Source organism: Rattus norvegicus, chromosome 9 (assembly GCF_021556685.1).
Source record: "Rattus norvegicus strain SHRSP/BbbUtx chromosome 9, alternate assembly SHRSP_T2T, whole genome shotgun sequence".
NCBI classification, from domain to species: domain Eukaryota; kingdom Metazoa; phylum Chordata; class Mammalia; order Rodentia; family Muridae; genus Rattus; species Rattus norvegicus.
In genome coordinates, this window is record NC_141542.1 from 69,933,502 (window position 1) to 69,956,488 (window position 22,987).

A 22,987-nucleotide genomic window follows, 5' to 3' on the forward strand; every position below is an offset into this window, starting at 1 on the left:
CATCTTGTCATATAAAAGTACTTGCAAACTCACTTCGAGAATTGCTATCCTCCCATAAAAAAAAAATAACTTGTAACATTGTTTGTTAAAATGTATACTAGCTTAAAGCCACATCCTTTGCAAGGCCCTCTATTGACCACCAAGCAGAGACTGAGTCATTGAAACAAAACCACTGGAGTAAAAAAAGGCCATGATCTTCATTTCCTTTTCTCTTGCTTAAAGTGTTCTTTGCTGTAACTGACTTAAACCAGTTACTTGAGCTAAGCCCTGCTTGAGCTCAGTCCCACTAGTGTGAGGAAAGGTGCATTTAAGTTTGCTGATTAAAGTTAATGTGCGAGGTCAAAGATGAGAGAGTGGCAAGAGGTAGAGCGAATACTTGGCACCCGTGAGGCCCATGAATCGATCCTCAGCTGCAAGAATTGCACCAACCCCCATAAAAGCTAACTTGCATCTTCTTGTTTAAAACTCTCTCATTCAGCTGGCCAGTGGCAAAGCACACCTTTGGTTCCAGCATTCGGGAAGGATCTCTGAGTTAGAAGCTAGCCTGGTCTACAGAGTGAATTCTAGGACAGCCAGGGGTTACACAGAGAAACCTTGCCTTGAAAAACCAAAAAGAAAAGAAAACTCTTTTATTCAAATACAGTCAATTCAAAGTCTACCTCCCTGTGTGGTTTTCTTTTCTTCCCTCTACTTTTCATGTCATGCATCTGCATTTCAAGTAAGTTTTGGAAAGCTTCCTACCAATGAACAGTCAGCAGGGCTTCTAACCTTGGGACTATCAATCAAGACCTCATTTGTTGGGGAATTATTATTTCTAAATCACTTCTAGACAGCAATAAGATTCTTCTGATTTCCCCTTTAAAATACAAGCAGTATCATATCATTTTAACTTCATTGTGACCATGGCTCTGAGTATACTTATGCTTGAGGAGGATGCTGAAAGCAAACATCCGACATATACGAAAGGGTAGTGGGATTTTCTTGATCACAGATACTGCATTTTAGATGTGCATGTCCCTTTCTCTCTACTTCACTCTTTACGTTAGCTTCTCTTGCACTTTTTTAGATGGTTGCAATGGTGTTCTCATCTTCTTTGCTGCCAGGGCCAGTGCCATAGGTCGGGTAACTCAAACCTGCTCATGACCATGAATATTGACACTGGCTTCAAACACCCATTGTTTTATCCAGTGACTCATAAACCCAGTTGTGTGTGCAATTTAAAGTTGTAACACTTTTAATATGTTAACAGACTATTGGTAGGAAAACAATCATCCCTAAGTTCTGTAGCGTTTTTAATACTTCTGTGTTACCAGAGAACACACCACAGGAAGGGGAGCTCAAGATAGAAAGTTACTGTGTACTTATAAACTAGCTTTTGTCTGACTGGAGCTATAGAAGAAAATTGACTACATGTGTGAAACAACTATGTTTGTTTATGTTTAGTGGAAATAGAAGAGGAATAGTAGTTATTCATAAACCAGTAAATCCATCTTTCTAAAGGGCACACCTGAACCTTCTAGGACTCACAGAGCAAGTTCATGTGTCCCCTAAAGCCATAGTCTATTCATGGGGGAGACCTGGAACCAGCCAGCTAGCCTGAGGCAAGACAAGTAGGCCAATAAACCACCGATGACATTGACATATATTTTGAGTGGCCATAGAGTAGTTAGGGTGGTAACAGGGCAGCGACCTTATTCTATATATTTCTTTAAACTATATTTTAAAGTAGCATTGGCAGATTTTATGGCCCAGACTTGACTGGAATAGTTCAGAATGACGTTAAAGATTTTGATGAGAGTACTGAGTACAGTCTCATCAAGTTCACTATGCTTAAGAAAACTGGACTAGTTAGAAGAGAAATGATGTGCTTTCAGTGTGAAAAGCATTAAATAACTATATATTCAAGTGACAATGGAAATGGATAGCTGGGATGATAAACTTAGAATACTAAGTGTACCAAGCAAACATAGTATTTAAAGACACAAAACCTAGATAGTTCCCCAAGAACAAAAACAGATGGCAAAAATAAGAGATGGGCCCATCAGTGAAGTAATGTGGAGAATCTGGGAAGGTGACAAGGGCCAGTGAAGAAGATGGTGACCTCTAGATTAGGCACAGAGTCTTTGCTCCGCAGACTACCTCAAGATAGGGACTTGAGGTAGAATACATGAGCCATTTGAATTTTGTGGTGTCAATCTCTCCTACTGGGCTATGGGCAAGTTTTTAGTTAGCCCTCTATTCCCATTCACAGTGCAGTGACTAAGCACAATTTAAGTTTTCAATAAATGGTAAGTGGATAAATTATGGAATGGACGAATGCTACAATATAGACCACAATAAATAAAGAGATTTATAGATCTTCTTGGCAGAAAATTCAAGGGGTTATTATTAGCTCCACTCACTGGGCATGCCAATGGGAAAGAATGTCACACCTGCTCTGACATATTCATTTTTCTCCTGTATTTGGTTGGCAGAATTGAATTGTCTTTCCCCTTTACAGAGGCTGATTAATTTAAGCAAAAGGGCATGTGTGGTGACCCACACAGCACACTGCCCAAGTCATTTGACTCCAATAATTCAATATGTACAAAGAAAGTCTGTTGAAACAAGAAAGGTGCTAATGAAGCTAGCAAAAATCAATCCTAAAAGTTTGTAAGGCCTAGAATCCTCTCTCTATTTTTTTAATGATCTCAAAATAGTTCATAAACAGATTAGGTAGCTCTGACATATTCCTGGATAACTCAAGTTGGCAGAATGTAATCTTTTTAAAGTTTTAATCACATTTATTGTTTATTTTCAATGCAAGACTACCTGATAATAGCTCACAGGGGCTTACACCTGGCCCAAATTAAAATTTACATGCATTTATTTCCCCAGTGGCAGTGACTGCATGCTTTGCATTGTCGTTCATTCTCAGCAGGCTTACTCAAGATTGTTTTGAATCTGAGTTTTATAATTAGGACTTAACATTTAAATCACATTCAAGAATCTGTGCATATGGTTAAGCAGACTGTCAGAATAAATTATGACCTTACCAAATAGTAATCTGCTTGCGTCTTCTCACAAATGCACTTGCTTAGATTCCCTAGCCATGGTTCACCCCTCATCCAACCCAGGACACTTGTCCACTGTGAAGGCACTTTTGCCAACTTGTCATCCTGTTCCAGGACTTCCAACCTTAGTAATATATTATGGGGCTGCAGCAGGAGGGAAATGTTCACTAAAGTGCTTAATATGCTTCTTTATGTAAATTTTATTAACCATACATATCTCTGTCTCTATTGATGCATCATATCATAGTTTACAAGTCTTCAATAATCTTGAGTAAGCTATGCATTGGAATAAACTGAAGTTCAGAGAGCTTAAGTGATTCCACATTGACCCCTAATCAGCGGCAGACTGGACTATAAATCCAGGAGCCTTTCCAAAGCTATCAGCCACAACTCTGCACCAGATGCCAAAGCCTTGACTTTTCTGATTGTTTATTTATTCGGGATTTTGTTTTATTATTTAGCTTTACTTTTTGCACGGCTCAAGATCAAACCTAAGGTCTTCTGCATATTAGACAAAGAATTCTACCACCGAACTACACGTTGCTGTTGCTGTTGTTTGGTTGGTTGTACAGATTTGTTTGTTTTTGTTTGTTGGTTCTCATCATGTATTCCTGGCTATAAAGCTGGAATTAAGAATGGAAGTCAGTGGAGGCGTGACATCTCTGGGACTAGCTGGAGGCCTGGGAGAGAGGAGGATCCAAAGAGTCTATAGGGGTGACCCTAGCTGAGATTCCTACCAGTGGGGGATACAGAAACTGTCTTAGTCAGGGTTTCTATTCTTGCACAAATATCATGACCAAGAAGCAAGTTGGGAAGAAAAGGGTTTATTCAGCTCACACTTCCACATTGCTGTTCATCACCAAAGGAAGTCAGAACTAGAATTCAAGCAGGTCAGGAAGCAGGAACTGATGCAGAGGCCATGGAGGGCTGTTACTGACTTTCTTCCACTGGCTTGCTCAGCTTGCTCTCTTATAGAACTTTAAACTACCAGCCCAGGAATGGCACCACCTACAATGGGTCCTCCCTGCTTGACCACTAGTTGAGAAAATGCCTTACAGCTGGATCTCATGGAGGCATTTCTTCAACTGAAGCTCCTTTCTCTGTGATAATTTCAGCTTGTGTCAAGTTGAAACACAAAACCAACTAGTACAGAAACAGAAGTGGCCACCTTCTGTAGCCAGACAAGACTTTCGGTAGAGGGAGGGGGATATTAACCCACCCACAACCTTCAACCAAAATTTGCTCTGCCTAGAAGATGCATATGGAGCCAAGACTGAAGTAAAAACTTAAGGATTCTTTGGAAAAACAGTTGTGTTGGATAGTGTTTTGTTAAAGTAAATCTGAGAAGGAACATTTTGCTGAAGTGAACATAGGTTAAAAAGAAGCATGTGAAAGGACACATGATGAAGGGTTCATTATTAATAATATGCATCTATTGGTCCACCTTAAATTGTGTAGATGAGTTCCATTTGTTGGGACTCCATAGAGAGAAATGCACCAAAAAAACTTCTGGTGCTGTGCTGTGGCTTCTGCTTCCAAGGACTTGGGCTGATTGGCAGAGTGATGTCAGCTAACGCAGACTTATGTGGAATTAAGTTTTGCTAAGTCAAACTCACATGCTGAGACAAAACCCATGGAGAACACATGATGTTTGGTGGAAGTATAAGTAGAACTTAATGGACAGTGATGGAGGCTGAGCTTGGCTTACTTATAAAGTTAGCTGTGCAATGCTTGTTGATCTTGTGCTTGTTGGTCTCTTGTCTTTGCTGATCTTTGCTTCACTGAGAAAGAGGCACAGTTGAGAGTTTTTCCTGGCATTCCGTTTGGTCCTGGTTACTCCTGCTGACTCATTAGAATTGAGCTGGCTGGGAAGGTAAAGGACATCATGGTGTTTGGTCTTTTGTTATATATTGTAATGCTAAATGTGAGCCCCCAAGACCTGGTTGCCCCAAAGATGAGAGAGTCTGTATGTATAACCAAGTGACACTATGTGACCTTGCCAACAAGTTATTTCTGATTGGTGAATAAAGATGCCAGCAGCCAATAACTAAGCAGAAAAGTGTATCTTCTGTCTGAGAACTAAATGGTCAAAAGCAGTGTAGAAACTCCAGATTGGGATTAAAATTTTCTGTTACAAGACACCATAAGATGACCTACAGAGTCAACTAACCTGGCCCCAGGGGTGCTCATAGAGACTAAACCACCAAACAGGGAGCATGCAGGAGTTGGACCTAGGCCCCCTACACAATTGTGTAACTTGGTCTTCATGTGGGTCCCCTAACAATTAGAATGGAGCTGTCTCTGACTCTGTTCCCTGCCATTGGATCATCTTCTTCTACCTGGACTTCCTGGTTGGGCCTCGTCCTTCTGAGAGTAGATGTCCTAGAATGGGATGCTACTCAAGAGGGCTTCCCTTTCTCTGAGGAGAAGGGGGAGGGATAGTAGGGGTGAAGAATTTAAAAGGCTGAACTGGGAAGGGGGAAGCTGTGATCAGAATGTAACATGAATAAAATAAATAAATAAATTATTGAACAAAAATATTTAGACCAGACTGGCTGGAAACCTATAGAGATCTGCCTGTCTTCAATGTGCATAGAAGGCATGCACCAACATACCCAGTAATTGTCCTTAATCTATGCACTCCTATCAAAACTAGTTCCTGTGCAGGATGGTAGGTACAAGTGTCTGTAATCCCAACACTCTGGAAGTAAGAAAGATGGATCTCAAACTCAAGGACAACCTGAGTCACATATAAGCCCTTGCTTCAACAGCCAACACTGTGAGAAGTAAGTTCACCCTTGAGCCTCATTCACAGTAAAGTGTGAGTGATTGGTTCTTCCCAGCTGTGTCCAGTATTTTGTTATCAAAGGAAGAAATTCAGAACCTTAGCAACCAAATATCAGCCTTTGGTGATCAAGTCAAAGATAAGTGGGTTGGTGTAGGATGGAGCACAGAAGGAAAAAGCTCTTCCCAATACTCCTAAAATAACATCTGGAAAGTTCTTGCAAATGTTAAAGTTAGTGCCAGACTCCCACAGAACTTAAACATCAAGTAAAGCTGCTTCAGCCAAGTCTAATTTTATTCCAAAAATGAAGTCAACATATCAGGAAAGGTGGGGAGTTTAAAAAGAGTTGGAAGAAGTTATAAGGAAAGGATGGGGTTTCCAGAGGGGAAAATTCCACAATTACAATTTGTGTGGTTATGTTAATCATATATGCAATATTCTGTCACAAGAAAGAAATTGAAAATATGCCTCTTTCTCTCAAAGGATGGCATAGCCACAATCTGTATGCTTTGTTCCTGTCCATCAAAATAATGTCCCTGCTGAACTTGAGTGGCCTCAGAAGCCCCCTGACAAAGCACTGTAATCACCTTTGAACCCAGCATCTGTCCATGGGAAATATCACAGACATTCCTAACTGCCTCTATCTTTTCCCTATAATGTTTTCCCCATTTTTGTCCTTCTGTTATGTCTTGACCTAAATAGCACTATCAACTTCTCAAATGTTCTTTAATAACTTATTGAAAATTATCTATTTGTTTCCCTTGTTGAAACTGCAGGATACTAAAACAATTAAAGATTAAAGTAACTAACTGAACCTGATAAAATTGGAAAAGCCTTCCCTTGCAGCAATGTTGGCTGTTCTCTTTATTCTTTAAATTCACAAAGTAACAATATCTATCACTTTAAATGTCACTATACAGGGAAAGGAGGCATTGACAAGGCTATCTAGTCACTGCATAAACTGAGCAGGAAGTACATTTAAAACCACAAAATGAAAGCACAGGTCTAGGGATGTCTGAGAGAGAGGGATGTAAATGCATTCCATGCACAAGACTGACAACATGAGCAAAACGCAAGCATCTGTGATCCTAATCTGTACATACAAGGAGATGAAAGTCCCAAACAGAAGGCTCCCCAGCAATTCATTGGCTAGGAAGCCCAGATTTCACAGACCCTGTCTCAGGTAAGGTGGGAACTCAAGAAGCAGCAACCAAACACAGTCCTAAGAACCCTATATCTGTGTGTCATCCACACTCACACACGAATGAGTACATATTCTTATATATTTATTTAAAATCTTCAATAAACCCCATGTTTTTTAATTCATTACTCACAACAACCAGGAAATATAATCAACCTAGATGTTCATCAACAGATGAATGCAGAAATAGGATGCACATGCATGATAACATTTTGTGCAGACATAGACAAAAATGAGATTGTGACATTTATAGGAAAATAGGAGGAACTGAAAATCATATTACAACATTTTTAAAAAGTCAAACTCAGAAAGACAATGCAATGTTTTCTCTAATAGGCAGAACCTAGATTTAAAAATAAGTGTGTGTGTGTGTGTGTGTGTGTGTGTGTGTGTGTGTGTGTGTGTAGACTACGAGACTAGAAAAGGGAACAGAACATATTCAAAGGAGAAAGGAGAGAGAGAGAGAGAGAGAGAGAGAGAGAGAGAGAGAGAGAAAGAGAGAGAGAGGTGAAATACATGTTAAAAGGCAGAAGTGAGAACTAACTGTAAGAAGAAGGGGACCGAGCTGGAGGTGTGGCACAGACACAGGAAGGACACTGGAGAAGAAGAATGAATGAGAACAAAAGATAATAATGATATGTGCAAAATGTCATAATGAAATCCATTATTTTGCCTTCTAACCTACAAATAAACTTCAGAACACTAAAATCTGGGGCTGAACATGGTTGTGTACACATTTAATCCAGCACTTAGAAAGAAGAAGTAAGATGATCTTGAGTTGAGACCAGCCTAGCCTACAAAGCTAGTCCCAGGACAGCCAGGACTACGTAAAGAGACCCTGACTCAAAACAAGAAAGAAAGAAAGAAAGAAAGAAAGAAAGAAAGAAAGAAAGAAAGAAAGAAAGAAAGAAAGAAAGAAAGGAAGGAAGGAAGGAAGGAAGGAAGGAAGGAAGGAAGGAAGGAAGAAAGAAAGAAAGAAAGAAAGAAAGAAAGAAAGAAAGAAAGAAAGAAAGAAAGAAAGAAAGTAAGTCTGGGTTGGCAAGATGCTTATCAGGTAAAGGACCTTGCCATCAAGCCTGATGATCTGGGTTCAATCACAAATATCCACACAAAGAAAGAAGAAAATCAACTTCTAAAAACTATACTTTGACCTTCACACAGATAAAGTAGCACACAGGCGGTCCCTGTGCACAAATAAAAGTAGGAGTTTTTTTGAAGCAATCCCACTAAAATCAGGGACTAGACAAGGCTGCCCACTCTCTCCCTACTTATTCAATATAGTTCTTGAAGTTCTAGCCAGAGCAATAAGACAACAAAAGGAAATCAAGGGGATACAGATTGGAAAAGAAGAAGTCAAAATATCACTATTTGCAGATGATATGATAGTATATTTAAGCGATCCCAAAAGTTCCACCAGAGAACTACTAAAGCTGATGAACAACTTCAGCAAAGTGGCTGGGTATAAAATTAACTCAAATAAATCAGTAGCCTTCCTCTACACAAAAGAAAAACAAGCCGAGAAAGAAATTAGGGAAACAACACCCTTCATAATAGACCCAAATAATATAAAGTACCTTGGTGTGACTTTAACCAAGCAAGTAAAAGATCTGTACAATAAGAACTTCAAGACTCTGAAGAAAGAAATTGAAGAAGATCTCAGAAGATGGAAAGATCTCCCATGCTCATGGATTGGCAGGATTAATATAGTAAAAATGGCCATTTTACCAAGAGCAATCTACCGACTCAATGCAATCCCCATCAAAATACCAATCCTATTCTTCAAAGAGTTAGACAGAACAATTTGCAAATTCATCTGGAACAACAAAAAACCCAGGATAGCTAAAACTATCCTCAACAATAAAAGGACTTCAGGGGGAATCACTATCCCTGAACGCAAGCAGTATTACAGAGCAATAGTGATAAAAACTGCATGGTGTTGGTACAGAGACAGACAGACAGACCAATGGAATAGAATTGAAGACCCGGAAATGAACCCACACACCTATGGTCACTTGATTTTGGACAAAGGAGCCAAAACCATCAAATGGAAAAAAGATAGCATTTTCAGCAAATGGTGCTGGTTCAACATGAAGAAGAATGCAGATCGATCATGCTTATCACCCTGTACAAAGCTTAAGTCCAAGTGGATCAAGGACCTCCACATCAAACCAGATACACTCAAACTAATAGAAGAAAAAGTGGGGAAGCATCTCAAACACATGGGCACTGGAGAAAATTTCCTGAACAAAACACCAATGTCCTATGCTGTAAGATCAAGAATCAACAACTGGGATCTCATAAAACTGCAAACCTTCTGTAGGGCAAAGGACACTGTGGTTAGGACAAAACGGGAACCAACAGATTGGGAAAAGATCTTTACCAATCCTACAACAGATAGAGGCCTTATATCCAAAATATACAACTCAAGAATTTAGACCGCAGGGAGACAAATAACCCTATTAAAAATAGGGTTCAACGCTAAACAAAGAATTCACAGCTGAGGAATGGTGAATGGCTGAGAAACACCTAAAGAAATGTTCAACATCTTTAGTCATAAGGGAAATGCAAATCAAAACAGCCCTGAGATTTCACCTCATACCAGTGAGAATGGCTAAGATCCAAAACTCAGGTTACAGCAAATGCTGGCGAGGATGTGGAGAAAAGGAACACTCCTCCATTGTTGGTAGGATTGCGGACTGGTACAACCATTCTGCAAATCAGTCTGGAGGTTCCTCAGAAAATTGGACATTGAACTACCTGAGCACCCAGCTATACCTCTCTTGGGCATATACCCAAAAGATGCCCCAACATATACCAAAGACACTTGCTCCACTATGTTCATAGCAGCCTTATTTATAATAGCCAGAAAATGGAAAGAACCCAGATGCCCTTCAACAGAGGAATGGATACAGAAAATATGGTACATCTACACAATAGAATATTACTCAGCTATCAAAAACAATCACTTTATGAAATTTATAGACAATTTGGATAGAACTGTAAAATATCATCCTGAGTGAGGTAACCCAATCACAGAAAAACACACATTGTATGCACTCATTGATAAGTGGCTATTAGCCCAAATGCTTGAATTACCCTAGATGGACAGAACACATGAAACTCAAGACGGATGAGCAAAATGCAAATGCTTCACTCCTTCTTTAAAAGGGGAACAAGAATACCCTTGGCAGGGAATAGGGAGGCAAAGATTAAAACAGAGGTAGAAGGAACACCCATTCAGAGCCTGCCCCACCTGTGTCCCATACATATACAGCCACCCAATTAGACAACATGGATGAAGTAAAGAAGTACAGGCTGACAGGAACCGGATGTAGATCTCTCCTGAGAGACGCAGCCAGAGTACAGCAAATACAGAGGCGAATGCCAGCAGCAAACCACTGAACTGAGAATGGGACTCCTGTTGAAAGAATCAGAGAAAGGACTGGAAGAGCTTGAAGGGGCTCGAGACCCCATATGAACAACAATGCCAACCAACCAGAGCTTCCAGGGACTAAGCCATTACCCAAAGACTATACATGGACTGACCCTGGGCTCCAACCTCATAGGTAGCAATGAATAGCCTAGTAAGAGCACCAGTGGAAGGGGAAGCCCTTGGTCCTGCTAAGACTGAACCCCCAGTGAACGTGATTGTTGGGGGGAGGGCGGCAATCGGGGAAGGATGGGGAGGGGAACACCCATAAAGAAGGGGAGGGGGAGGGGCTAGGGGGATGTTGGCCTGGAAACCGGGAAAGGGAATAACAATCGAAGTGTAAATAAGAAATACTCAAGTTAATAAAAAAAAAAAAAGTAGGAGGTTTTAAAGGCAAAAATCACATTCTGGTATATTACTCTGCAGGTATCGGGAAGCTTCATGCAACTAAGCAGTTTAACAGAAGCTAAGATTAGCAGTTAACTGGGGCTGATGGTGGGGGTTCTGCACACAAAGCTAAGTTAGGTAAGGCATTTTGACCTTAGGTTCCTAGAAGAGAGTTGGGCAGTTTGCTATGGACTTCTCTGAAGTGGAAACTTCTAGTTCTTTGAAAAATTAATTATGTCAAATGAAATTTGCTGGGGCACACAAGTGAAGGGTGTCTTGCTAAAGAAGACACATGAATGAATGTTTTCCTGAAGCAGATGCAGGTATACTGATATAGCAAGATATTGATTGCAGATATTTTGATATAGCAAGTACATGAAAGGACACTTGATGAAGGAGTATAGATATGATCCCACAGACAATGGTAGATGAACACTGAGCTTTGGTTTGAAAACATACAAATTTGTCCTCTATTTCTGTTTATATTTTAAAACAGAATAGTTAGCTTCTTTTAGTAAGACTTGTAGCTGTTTTCCTAGTGCTGCCTTGTTTAGATAAGAAGAAACACATTAGATTTACAAGAATTCACATAGTTGACAGGAATGCTGAAGAGTCTGAACCCAAGGAGGTCTGGATGTGACCAGGATGCTCCATCTTGGATCTACTCTCAGAAGCCTGATGCACTCTTGTCAGTAATCTATTCAGTTTTTATATTTAAGAACAAATTGCCTGGTCAGTTTAACTCCAATCACATACTTCCTCCCTTTAATCTTTCAAAGATTCCAAATTTCCCCAAGAGGGAAAATCCATAGTTGGTTAGTTTCTGATATCAGAACCCAAAACACACTAACCATAACCAATGAGACAGTACTACAGTGAAACTGGATCTCTTCAAATGACTTGTAATGCTACTGGCATCTTATTGCCATTTTATTTAAATTCTGAGGGCTTAGGATATAGCTCAGTTGGTATCTTTGCCCAGTTTATATAATCTCTAGCGTCCCACAAACTAGGTGTAATGACATCTACCTGTATCACTGTACTCAAGAAATAAAGGCAGGAGGGTCAGGAATTCACTCTAATCTTTAGCTATATACTGAGTTCAAGGCCATTCTTGAATACCTAAGGCTGTATCTCAATAAAAATTTGAAGTTGCTCAAGCAATGGCTCAGTGTTGAAGAGTTCCTGTGCAATCATGAGGACCAGTGTTCAAATCCTAACACATACATGACAAGCTGACCCCACCCTCCCACACCCACCCCCAACAAGCTCCTGTAACTCTAGTCCCAAGGAGGCAAGAGGCGGAAGAATTGTTAGGACTTGACTTACAGCTGTCTTAGGCTTACAGTGATTTTCTAGAAAGAATGTCCCCTCACCTGCCTGGCATTGGAAACCTAGCCAACTACCTAAGCTAGTGAAATCATGGACCTTGGAGGAGAACCTACAACCATCACTTTACTAAATAAGCATGATCTCTAACTGTACTCTCAAAATCTGTCCATATACCCACAGGTAAGTGTAATTCCCACCTTTCATCAAGGAAATTTGTTGATGCAAACAACAGATAATATTATAGAAAATTACAATCAATCAAAAGGTAGGGATGCAGCATCCAGTTCCAAATAGTCCATCTTTACCATAACTCCTACACCTAAGGATCAGGTGTCACTGCAGAAGAGGGAGTGGAAAGATTATATGAGAGGGACAGGGAGTTTGCCATGAGATTGTATCACCAAGAAATGTCAGAAGCCACACCCATAACTACCTAGTATGGCCTGTACAAAGACATCACTGAGAGACATGTTACTGTGGATAGAGGAGGGGAGTCCAAGAAGCCTCAATCCTATCTAAAGAACTACAGACTACTATGGAATGCTGAGAGCAGGAGAAAAACTCTCAGGGAAGAACTCAACAATTGCTCGTCCGATACCAAATGGTCAGACCTGAAAATAAGCATACAAGTAACATTGTATAGACTGAGCCAGTCACACACACACACACACACACACACACACACACACACACACACACACACACACACATTACATATTTAGGAATACATATATTTCAACTGTTGAAGGAAAAAAGGCCATGAATTTGAAAGTGAACCAGGATGATACATGGGAGGGTCTGAAAGAAGCAAAAGGAAGGGGGAAATAATGTAAATTTATTATAATCACAAAAAATCCAAGAGTTAAAGACAAATTAAAAATAAATAAAGGAAATGCCCACCAAAATATCAGCCAGCAGGGGGAGCCCAAGCAGAATTTTAAAATGGTGCCAGTATTGATAACAAAATAGCCTTATTGAATAGCCCGCGGAAGTAGTGCAAACATGAGCTTTGTCATTCGGCAGAACAGTGTACATTCAGCCCTCCATGAGGAGATAAAGCAGAAAACAGGGAGCACAGAGCCAGCTTTGATTCTATGCCTGCTTCTGCCTCACCCAGCTGAGTAGGTTAACTACTGCTCAGCCAGTCTTTGCTGGCTCTTTAAAGAGCAGGTAAAAGACGGTATTTTAAAACTGTCACAACCTAACTATCTCTAGTGTCTAAAGACCTATCAGCTCTGTGCATTATGAGAAAATCGTGGCATTTCTTGTAAAAGAAATCTAAATCTAACATCAAAAACTGTCTAAAGCGCATTTCATTCTTTTCAATAAATGTTTAAGATATTCTTGTCTCCTCTCTCTCTCTCTCTCTCTCTCTCTCTCTCTCTCTCTCTCTCTCTCTCTCTGTCTCTGTCTCTCTCTCTGTCTCTCTCTCTCTCTCTCTCTCTCTCTCTCTCTCTCTCTCTCTCTCTCTCTCATTCTTTCTCCTTCTTAAAAAAAAATGTGACCATATTCTTGCAACAGAAGAAAGTTCTGAATCCTCATGGACTGGCATGTCCTCTTTGCAACACAAAAAAATTCCTAACTTCTAACCTTGGCAGGGGCCCTTTTCCCTCCCCCGTTTCCTGTTGTGAACCCTCTGGAGTCTTGTCTGTGGACGAATATATAAAACACGGCTGTGCACAAAGTCTACTCATCACCTGTGAATGTACTCCATCAGCATGCTGCCTGCCACTTCATCTTGTTTAGCCTCACGGACTGCTTTGCAGAAGGACACCGACGCCCACATCTATCTCCTTGAGACAGGCAGAGAAACAAATCCTTTTTCCTGTCTCCGAAAGGGCTGACAAGCTTTTAGTAGTGTTTATCTTCACTGAAGGATGATAACCTTGGATGTGAAAGTTGAAAGAGACTGATTCGATTAAGCTCCGTCGTCTGCATTCCCCAGTTTTCTTTGAGAGGGTAAAAGACTGAAGCTTGTCTTTGCACTTGTTTACATTGATCTTTCAAAACTTAAAGTTAGAGTTATATACCAAAACCAAGTATATCATGTTATGAAAATTTTGCAAAAATGAGACTCTTTGGTAAACCTAAAATTCTTTTAACCGATTATATACATTCAGTATTTTCCATACTCCCCATCACTCCTCCCATATTATCCACATTGGTTCTGTCTGGTATTTTGTGAATCCATACCATGTCACAGTCACACAGTCTTGAGGGTCCCCTGATTGAGGTCAAGTCTAAGGACTATGATTATCTACACTGGATTGACTCAAGGGCAAAGATGGATAAAACTGGTGTTGTACCTCAACTTGTATACTAGGGTTCTCTTGTAATCTAGGTTGTGACCTAGATTCAGTACTACCAAGGTCAATTAGATACAGCTCTATGTAGTAGGTAGGCAGTGTAAACTCCCAGAGGACTATTTGCATAAGGGACTATGAAACCTCTAAGAAAGAGTTCATCTAACAAAATAAAAACCCAGGTACTGAACTTAGAGGAGAACCTGTTTTCTGACTCCAATGTCATGTTTGTTCCAGCTCCCCAAGATTTCCTGTCTACTGTACAGAGAGAAAACACTACGTGAGCAGCAGCTGTGCCTAGGCTATGGACTCCAACAGGTACCTCATTGAGTTTCAGAGGAGCACTTTGGTTTCAGAGGGCTGCGGAGCCCAGCAGCAGCTGGTTCAGGTGACTTGTCAGGAAAGGCTCAGGTCCAGCTCTGCAATTCACTCCAGGGAGAAGGGCACAAGGCACCTTGCCAAGAAAACACACACACACACACACACACACACACACGAAAGGGGTCCTTGAAGGCACCTCTATGACTCTCCTCCTCTGCAGAAGGCTCCATTTCCTTGGGAATACTGAGCCACTCCAGGATCTGTGGCAGGACTGAATTCTCAGATTACAAGGGCGAAATCTGAATGGGTCCTCAGAGATGGCTTTACACTGGCCTGGCCCTTCTCTACAGTTACCTGAATGCCAACAGAGACTGCATCAGCACTGCTCACAGATAAGCTCTGTGCTTGTTACGTGTTTCCAAGTGAACAAAATCATCTTGTGGTCTTAATCTGACCTGCATGGGGTGTTTAGCTGCCTGGGCTTTGGCCTTGAATTTTTTCAGTGTGACACAAAAATATCTAAAAGTTGTTCTATCTGGTTTTCTCTTGGAAGTGGAGACTGCATCCTCAGTATGTTATCCTAATGAAACACAGAACTCTCTTGTTCTTTTCAAACCGTTTATACAGAGCATGAAGGCCATTCTTCCCTCTGAATTATGTTTTATTCTTCTACCTTTCAACCCTCACAAAATAATCATTAAATCTTACAGATATGCCAGAGAGCAAGATTTATTTTATTTGGTAAACTTAAACAACAGAAATTATCATTTGACAAAATTCAACACCCCTTCATGATAAAAGTCCTGGAAAGAATAGGAATTCAAGGCCCATACCTAAACATAGTAAAAGCCATATACAGCAAACCAGCTGCTAACATTAAACTAAATGGAGAGAAACTTGAAGCAATCCCACTAAAATCAGGGACTAGACAAGGCTGCCCACTCTCTCCCTACTTATGCAATATAGTTCTTGAAGTTCTAGCCAGAGCAATCAGACAGCAAAAGGAGGTCAAGGGGATACAGATCGGAAAAGAAGAAGTCAAAATATCACTATTTGCAGATGATATGATAGTATATTTAAGTGATCCCAAAAGTTCCACGAGAGAACTACTAAAGCTGATAAACAACTTCAGCAAAGTGGCTGGGTATAAAATTAACTCAAATAAATCAGTAGCCTTCCTCTACACAAAAGAGAAACAAGCCGAGAAAGAAATTAGGGAAATGACACCCTTCATAATAGACCCAAATAATATAAAGTACCTCGGTGTGACTTTAACCAAGCAAGTAAAAGATTTGTACAAGAAGAACTTCAAGACACTGAGGAAAGAAATTGAAGAAGACCTCAGAAGATGGAAAGATCTCCCATGCTCATGGATTGGCAGAATTAATATAGTAAAAATGGCCATTTTACCAAAAACGATCTACAGATTCAATGCAATCCCCATCAAAATACCAATCCAATTCTTCAAAGAGTTAGACAGAACAATTTGCAAATTCATCTGGAACAACAAAAAACCCAGGATAGCTAAAACTATCCTCAACAATAAAAGGACTTCAGGGGGAATCACTATCCCTGAACTCAAGCAGTATTACAGAGCAATAGTGATAAAAACTGCATGGTATTGGTACAGAGACAGACAGATAGACCAATGGAACAGAATTGAAGACCCAGAAATGAACCCACACACCTATGGGCACTTGATTTTTGACAAAGGAGCCAAAACCGTCCAATGGAAAAAAGATAGCATTTTCAGCAAATGGTGCTGGTTCAACTGGAAGTCAACATGTAGAAGAATGCAGATCAATCCATGCTTATCACCCTGTACAAAGCTTAAGTCCAAGTGGATCAAGGACCTCCACATCAAACCAGATACACTCAAACTAATAGAAGAAAAACTAGGGAAGCATCTGGAACACATGGGCACTGGGAAAAAAAATTCCTGAACAAAACACCAATGGCTTATGCTCTAAGATCAAGAATCGACAAATGGGGGGTTGGGGATTTTGCTCAGTGGTAGAGTGCTTGCCTAGGAAGCACAAGGCCCTGGGTTCGGTCCCCAGCTCCGAAAAAAAAAAAGAACCAAAAAAAAAAAAAAAGAATCGACAAATGGGATCTCATAAAACTGCAAAGCTTCTGTAAGGCAAAGGACAGTGTGGTTAGGACAAAACGGCAACCAACAGATTGGGAAAATATCTTTACCAATCCTACAACAGATAGAGGCCTTATATCCAAAATATACAAAGAACTCAAGAAGTTAGACCGCAGGGAGACAAATAACCCTATTAAAAATGGGGTTCAGAGCTAAACAAAGAATTCACAGCTGAGGAATGCCGAATGGCTGAGAAACACCTAAAGAAATGTTCAACATCTTTAGTCATAAGGGAAATGCAAATCAAAACAACACTGAGATTCCACCTCACACCAGTGAGAATGGCTAAGATCAAAAACTCAGGTGACAGCAGATGCTGGCGAGGATGCGGAGAAAGAGGAACACTCCTCCATTGTTGGTGGGGTTGCAGACTGGTACAACCATTCTGGAAATCAGTCTGGAGGTTCCTCAGAAAATTGGACATTGAACTGCCTGAGGATCCAGCTATACCTCTCTTGGGCATATACCCAAAAGATGCCCTAACATATAAAAAAGACACGTGCTCCACTATGTTCATCGCAGCCTTATTTATAATAGCCAGAAAGCTGGAAAGAACCCAGATGCCCTTCAACAGAGGAATGGACACAGAAAATGTGGTACATCTACACAATGGAATATTACTCAGCTATCAAAAACAATGACTTTATGAAATTCGTAGGCAAATGGTTGGAACTGGAAAATATCATCCTGAGTGAGCTAACCAAATCACAGAAAGACATACATGGTATGCACTCACTGATAAGTGGCTATTAGCCCAAATGCTTGAATTACCCTAGATGCCTAGAACAAATGAAACTCAAGACGGATGATCAAAATGTGAATGCTTCACTCCTTCTCTAAAAGGGGAACAAGAATACCCTTGGCAGGGAATAGAGAGGCAAAGATTAAAACAGACACCGAAGGAACACCCATTCAGAGCCTGCCCCACATGTGGCCCATACATATACAGCCATCCAATTAGACAAGATGGATGAAGCAAAGAAGTTTAGGCCGACAGGAGCCGGATGTAGATCGCTCCTGAGAGACACAGCCAGAATACAGCAAACACAGAGGTGAATGCCAGCAGCAAACCACTGAACGGAGAATAGGACCCCATTGAAGGAATCAGAGAAAGAACTGGAAGAGCTTGAAGGGGCTCGAGACCCCTTATGAACAACAATGCCAAGCAACCAGAGCTTCCAGGGACTAAGCCACTACCTAAAGACTATACATGGACTGACCCTGGACTCTGACCTCATAGGTAGCAATGAATATCCTAGTAAGAGCATCAGTGGAAGGGGAAGCCCTTGGTCCTGCTAAGACTGAACCCCCAGTGAACGTGATTGTTGGGGGGAGGCGGCAATGGGGGGAGGAAGGGGAGGGGAACACCCATAAGGAAGGGGAAGGGGGAGAGGTATGTTTGACCGGATACCGGGAAAGGGAATAACACTTGAAATGTATATAAGAAATACTCAAGGGCTGGAGAGATGGCTCAGCCGTTAAAGGCTAGGCTCACAACCAAATATATAAGAAATACTCAAGTTAATAAAAAATTTTAAAAAAACTGTCTTTTAATAACATAATATAGAGCATAATGAGGTCAGTGAAACCCCATGACCAGGCTCTAAGAATTGTAACACAGGGCAGACACAAAGTAATAATTTCAAATCAATTGAAAAATTATTTTATTTTACTATTACTATTATTGTTGTGTTTTCATGTAAATGTATGCATGTGTGTGCATAAGTGTGAGTGTGTATATGTGTGTATTTGTGTGTGGATTTGTGTGTGTACTAGCATGAACACACCATAGCTCATGTGCAGAAGTCAGAGGACACCTTGGGGAAGTTAGTTTTCTCCTTCCATCATGGCTTCTAGAACTTGAACTTGAGTTATCAGGTTTACAGGATATCCTACTTAGCTTTCTGTTGCTGTGATAAAACCATGACCAAAAACAATTTGGGGAAAAAAGACTATATTTATGCTTATATGTTCTAATCATTGAGAGCAAGAGCTCAAGACAGGACTCTGGATTCGGGAAATTTAAGATCATGGAGGAAGCTGCTTATTAGCTTGATGTCCCTGGCTTGCTCAGCCTTCTGTTCTGTACAACTCAGGACCATCCACCCAGGAGAAGCATCGACCACTGCAGTCTAGGCCATCCTGCATCAATCATTAATTAATAAAAGGCCCTACAGACATAGCCATGGACCAAACTGATAGAATCAATCGCTCAATTGAGAGCTCCTCTTCTCAAGTGATTCTAGTTTGTGTTAAATTGACAAAAACTAACCAACACACATGACACATATTTTTACTTGTAAGCCATCTCACTGGACATTGAGTTAAAGTCTGATGAAATGCATGAAAGGAAGTACCTGTTGGTTTGTTAGGAGCAAGGATGTGTTCAATTTCAAAATGCTTCTCTGAAGAACCCATAGACTGTGTAACAGAAATGTATTACTTAAAAATAGAGATAATAAATGGCTAAGATCAAAATCTCAGGTCAGACCAGATGCTGACAAGGATGTGGAGAAAGAGGAACACTCCTTCATAGTTGCTGGGATTACAAGCTGGTACAACAACTCTTGAAATCTGTCTGAACGTTCCTCAGAAAATTGGACATAATAATACCTGAGAACCCAGCTATACCACTCCTGGCCATATACCCAAAAGATGCTCCAACATACAACAAATACACATGTTTCACTATGTTCATAGCAGCCTTATTTGTAATAGCCACAAGCTGGAAAGAACCCAAGTGTCCTTCAACAGAGGAATGGATACAGAAAATGTGGTACATCTACACAATGGAGTACTAGTCAGCTATTAAAACAATGACTACGTGAAATTCTTAGGCGAATGGATGGAACTGAAAAGTATCATCCTGAGTGAGGTAACCCAGTCACAAAAGAACACACATGGTATGCACTCACTGATAAGTAGATATTAGCCCTAAAGCTCAAATTACCCAAGACACAATCACAAACCACATGAAGCTTAAGAAGGAAGACTAAAGTGTAGATGCTTCAATCCTGCTTAGAAGGGGGCGCAAAATATTCACAGGAGGTAGAGGGTAGAAGGGACCTGGAAGGAAGAGAGGAGTGGGAAGGAGGTAAAGGGGGTAGGATTGGGTATGGGGAGAGACAGGGATGATATACAGTGGGTTAGGAATTTGAACAGAGGTATCTAGCAATGGGGGATAGGGAACTGGGGGTAGCTACAAGCAAGTCCCAGATGCCAGGAAAGCAAGAGGCTCCCAGGACCCAACAAGGATGAGCTTAGCTGAAATGCCCAACTAAGGAGAGGGAGAACATGTAGAGACCATATCCAGAAGTTCCAGGCCCCTGGTTGGGGTATGGGGCCACCCACTCATCTTCAAATTTTTAAACCAGATTTGTTCCTGTCTAAAGGAAATGTGGAGAGTGTAGTATAGATTGAAGGAAAGGCCATCTAGAGTCTGCTCCACCTGGGGATCCATCCCATGTACAGACACCAAACCCAGACACTAATTAGGGATGCCAAGAAGTGCTTGCTGACAGGAGCCTGATATAGTGGCCTGCTGAGAGACTTTGCCAGAGTCTGACAAATACAGAGGTGGATGCTCACAGCTAACCATTGGACTGAGCAATGGAAGTGTTAGAGAAAGGACTGAAGGGGCTGAAGGGGTTTCCAACCCCATAGGAAGAAAAACAATATCAACAAACCAGATCCACCAGATCTCCCAGGCACTAAACCACCAACCCAAGAGTACATGTGGAGGGACCCATGGCTCTAGCTGCATATGTAGCATAGGATGGCCTGTCGGGCATCAATAGGAGGAGAGTCCTCTGAAGGCTCAATGCCCCAGTGTAGAGGAATGCTAGAGCAGGGAGGCAGAAGTGGGTGGGTACGTGGGGGCGCACCCTCATAGAAGCAGGGGGAAGGGGAGTGGGATAGGAGATTTCTGGAGGGGAAACTGGGAAAGGGGACAACATTTGAAATGTAAATAAATAAAATATCCAATGAAAATTAGAGATAATAAATTGCATCTCTCTAGAACAGCACAATAATAGATAACTATGTAGGCTATCTAAAACAATATCTATTTCAATGAAAATTGATTCTCTTGCCTTTCCCCAACCCCATAGCTAGAACCGTGGAGTCTGTGTCAGAGAAGGGAAAGATATTTCTTGCTATGCCAGAGACCTTTAAGAAGAAGTGAAGGAACTTCACAGAGTTGAAGTGAACCTCCTGCCTAAGTTTTCCCTCAGGACACTTCAAAAGGCATGGAGGAAGATTGCCTGTGAAGCACAAAGCTCCTCTGCGAAGAGTACAGGCAGACGTACAAGACCGAGATCCAAATGGCTAGGATGGCAAGAAAAGCTAGAAACGTCTATATACCTGTTATCAGAATCTGACATACCAGTGTTGTAAGCCACAGCCCCACAAAGTAGTATAGCTTCTCCATCTACATCAGATCTTCAGTGGCACCTTTGTTAGGCTCCATGAGGCTTCGGTTAACATGCTGTGGATTGTGGAACCACACATTGCATGGGAATGCGCTAACCTCAAGTCAGTAAATGAACTAACCTACAAGCCCGGCGATGCTAAAATCAATAAGCAACAAATTGCCTTGATGGAAAACGAGCAATCTCTTGGTAAATATGGCGCACTCTTTATGGGAGATCTAATTCTAATTATTCAGTTGGAAAATGCTCCAAGGAAGCAAATCACTTCCCATGGGCCTTCAAATTATCTTCTCCATGAAGTGGAATGAAGAAAAAGACAATTCATTGTGTGGAAGGTAGAGATGCTAACGTGGTGTAGAATACCAGATGAACAGGTTTTTTAAACCAATGAACTAAGGGGTCACCCGTGTGTTTTATAATCTGATCAGTTTTAAGCATTAACGGCTTGGCAAATTGAAAAGAAAAGAAAACGGACTCTCCTTTTTCAAAATCGTTACAAATAGCCCTATTGCTATTGCAACGAGGATTAGAGGCAGCACCCATCACGTGTCTAAGCCCATGTTGCACAGAGCAGATGAGAGTTTGTTGTGTGCAACACCAAAATTGTGAAAAAGCCACTCCTGTCTGGAAGGTGAATGTTTGCTCAAATATGAAAATAGTAATCTTTGGTTACAGGTCATTGAATACTACGGAAAACTCCCATAGATGTCAACATTCCATCCCACTGCCAAAGACAAGCTCCAGTAATCCCTAGTTTAATTGTGCAGCACACCACCTAGCCTGGAACCCCTTCAGGTGAAGCAATCTGCATAGTCCTCCACTCAATCAGGCCAACACTTTTATATACCTCAGTGATCCATCACGAAGAGGACACTCCAATAAACCTGAAACCATGAGATCAAAAACGGGTTCCACCTCCTCCTAACTGAAAGTCTGGGCAAGTTATGAAAGCTCGGTGAGCCACAGTCCCCTCGTCTGTGACACTGTTCTGTTCCTGGGTCTTCATTATGCCCTGCTCTGTACCAGCCCCATCTGTATTGCTCAGGCTGAATGAGTCTTTCCCCAACTGAGTCACATCTTCCTTTTAATTGCCTCATGGACTCCTTACATCAAATGAATAACAAATCTGAAACACTGAGAAGGTAATTAGTGAATATCAATGTGAAACAGGAGGCAGAGCGGGAATCTGACTGCATGTCCCTAACCCATTATTTAAGCTGCCTCTCGGAAGCCAGTGGTGAGCAGGGTATGTATTATAGGAGAAAATGCAGGCACGACCTGGCAGCCAGCTTGCCTGGCACACTGTACCTTACATCATGGCCCAGAAGTCAGAACACTGAATTCTGAAGTAGAGGTGAAGAGCTGGTGGGTGGCCTGTAGATGTGTCTGCAACATTCCCCATCTTTTTTGATGTGCTTCTTCCACATAGAGACCCTGATGGTATGAGAGACCACTGTCTAATTTTAGGTAATGTGTCAGTACCTAAATAAAGCAGATGCTTTTCCCTGATAAACCATCTCTGGAGTGGTTTCTCTCAGAGCCCATGGGCACTGCTGTCTTGAAGGCAGTGTAGCTCCCAAAGAAGAGGAGGAGGAA